Source organism: Olea europaea, unplaced genomic scaffold, assembly GCF_002742605.1.
Source record: "Olea europaea var. sylvestris unplaced genomic scaffold, O_europaea_v1 scaffold2608, whole genome shotgun sequence".
Taxonomy (NCBI): Eukaryota; Viridiplantae; Streptophyta; class Magnoliopsida; order Lamiales; family Oleaceae; genus Olea; species Olea europaea.
Window position 1 is genome coordinate 15,711 of NW_019244400.1, and position 3,756 is coordinate 19,466.

Below are 3,756 nucleotides of genomic sequence, written 5' to 3' on the forward strand. Positions count from 1 at the left end.
CCTTCTCTATTGACATACCACCTTGGGATGATATATTAAGATTATAATTTTACAACAATTATGATGTCGTTATTTCTCTTAAGAATATAGACCTTCTACGATGGAACTCAAAAAAGAAATGGTTATTGCTCTTTCTAGCCAATCAAGTCTATATGAATCTTTTTATTTTTATAGTTCTATTATTCTAGGTATACGGATGTCATCAATTTAAGAATTTATGTTATGCTATTCATTCTGTTGTTGGAGGATTATTCCATACCCACCCTATAGAAATTGATTCAATGAATGAAACTCATATTTTGAGGCTTGAAGTTGTTCTCAATGCTAAATTCACCAAAATGTGATGGAGAAGATGGAATTGGCTAACCTTCAAAATTGAGTTATCTATTTTGTCATGATGTCTGGTTCTTGGGATTAGCTTTTGAATGCACATTTAGTACCCTAGTAAATAAGGTTAGACATTATAATATGTTAGATTGTAATTTTTTTCATTAATATTTTGCAATACTAATAAATCAACATAACTGCACATGCCATCAAACAAATTAAACTTTTGATACAATCCCTGAATTTCTTATAGCAACTAAAATTGCTATGCGAACCAATCTAAAAACAGAAACGGCTATATGATTATTTGATTGTTTACAAGTTAAACTAAAATGAGACTAATAGGTTAACAATCTTAAATAAGCTCTAGATGAGCTTAATAATACAAGCTAATCTTGAATTAGTTATTTTACTCGTATTTCCAACACGAACCAATCCGAGCTGTTTGAGACTATATATATACAGACTTATACGGCCATTTCCAAGTTTCAGATAAGTAGTTTTCGAGCTCAAAATTAGTTTTCTTTAATTTTCTTATATATATGTGAACTTAGATAAAAAAAGAAAACATATACATCTTCTGCAACCAACATGATTTACTTTATATTTATTTTGGTGTTGTCCCAAAGCAGATTAATGATGTGAAGCTTGGATTTAATAGAAGCAATTTTGATATATGTTTTCATTGTAAAGGAAATGGTGGTAAAGACTCCTTTTATCTTGTGCTTTATGTTGATGATATACTTCTTGCTAGCGCCAATAAATCTGAAATTGATGATATCAAACACATTGAAATCAAAATTTGATATGAAGGATCTTGGCCCTACCAAGAAAATTCTGGGTATGTAAATCATGAGAAATGAAGAATCTGATAGCTTGTTTTTAGGTCAACAAAATTATCCTAGAAAGGTTTAACATGTTTAATTGTAAATCTGTTACTTTATCCCTTGCCAATCATTTTATATTAAAATTTGATTCTTGTCCTAAAATTGAAGATGAACTTGAAAGAATATCTAAAATTCCCTATGTTAACATTATTGGTTCAGTTATGTACTTAATGATTTGTACCAGACCCGATTTAGCATATAGCATCAATGTTTTGAGTAGATTAATGGGGAATCCTAGTGAGAGTTACTGGGAAGCATTGAAAAGGTTAATGAGATATTTAAAGGGTTCATCTAACTTAAGTTTAATGTTTAGAATGAACAAGGAAGGGGTAATTCTAAAGGAATATTTAGATTCTGATTTTGCAGGGTATAGAGACAATAGGAGATCAATCTCATCATATTTGTGTCGAACTGTAATAAGTTCGAAATCTCAGCTGCAGCAAATTGTTGCTCAATCTTCCACGGAGGCCGAATACATTGTAGCCACTGATGCCATCAAAAAAGGAATCTGGCTACATAGACTGTTAAATGAACTTGGTTTTGTAGACACACATTCAATCCTATATTCTGATTATTAAAGTGAAATCAATTTAAGTAAGAATCTCAAGTTTCATGATAGAAACAAACACATTGATGTCGAATATCATTGTCAGATATATTATCTCTAAGGGATTGCTGGAAATTAATAAAATTCCTATATTGTATAATCTATCTAATATGGTAACAAAAGTGATACCTTTAAACAAGTTTCAAAATTGTTTAAAGATTTTATCTGTTGATTCTTTTCATTGACTGAACATGTATCGGATCAAATGAAATTAAAAATAGCTGGTGAAGCTCCTGGCTGCACTATTGTCAAAAATTTTGGAAGTAAGGCTGAGATTGTTGAGTTTCGAACCATTGATCTCATTACTTATAAAAGTGTGCTTCCAAAATGTGAAGAAAGTGTGTTTCTGATTTACACTTTTGTTAGCGGAGGTCTTTAACAGGATTGTGACATGTGGCACTTTGATGACTGTTTGATAGGGTTCTAGATGCTTCTGGCTTTATATTCCTATGGTGACTCTTTGACTGGCACACTTTTGAGAGAATTTCTGGGGTTTCTTTTGTCTATTTATCTACTTCCTCTTCATGAGAATCCCTCATCCTTCGTGATTAGGGTATGAGTTCTTGAGTGTTCCAGTGATTAAATCTTAGTGAAAAATCTGGAACTTTTTATAAATTATTTTTAATAGAATTTCGACATTATCTCCCTTATAAATAGGACTAACCAACTTGTAATCAACTATACACAAATTCCAAAATATAACATAACACAATAGAGATAAGTCAAAATCTCAACTTTTACCAATAAAATAACATGAAATGTACATATGGAAACACAATATATAATGATCTTGATAACTATTTACAAGTAATGCAAAATCACATCTAAACATGAACATGCATCCCAAAACACTGACTACATGTTCTATGAAGTAAATAATACTAGCAAATTCTGTTGTGTGGCTTTGCTTCAAAATCAAAGGCTCAACTCCAAAAGATACCCATATACTCAATTGCTACCTGATAAGAAAAATGGTGACAAAATATATGAGTTGATAACTCAGTAAGTGGAGAAGTTCGATAATAAATAAACATCTTCATTTATGCATTATCATCGAAATCAATTTTATATTAATTAACAGATCACAACTTGCATATAATCATGACAATCAAGATGTGAGACATCCTCATAATGCTGAAATTCATAATATCGTCTCATTACACCACCTATAATCCACAAAAAATGTACTCTCTGACTAAATTTTTAATCCACCTCTCGAACTAAGAACTTTCGTTGTGGGCCTGTGGTCCCCTCCATGAACAAAAGTCAATCTCAAGACCTCTAATAATCAATGCTAGAATACGGTCAATGCCCCTTTGTGAACTATATGTACACCGTCAAGACCAATGTTCAGTCAAGATCCTTCCGTGTAAGATAAAACATGGCCAATGCCCCTTTGTAAACTAGAAGAAGTATATATTCACAGATACTTTTCTGATCGATCTCAATATCACATGTCACATTCTAATTCATAAGTAATCCATGTACAACTTTAATGATCTCACTATATCATAATGAAAGAACTTTTCATAATAATCATGTAATTATACGAGAAATTCACAAATTGCATATCATATAATAGTATAATTACTATATTGATTTTTAAAAATATATAAGTTTTTCAACTCAGAGAACTATGTATGCAAAATCAACTCGGTTGGCAAGCTGTTCCCATATTCATATCGTCGCCTGAAATATAATATAATTTTTAGATAAACAATTAACTAGTTCAAGTAATTTCAATAATTAAATAGGTGATACCCAAACTTAATCCTTTACAACCCTAAAATTTAAAATAACTTTTTAATAAGTAACTTTTTACTTACTTTTGAATTTGAAGAATTTAAACCTAATAGTAGAAGAACTTATTTTCTAATACGTTGGCGAAATTTTTTTTTTCTTTTTTTTCTTTTTTTTTTTTTTTTTTTTTTCGGC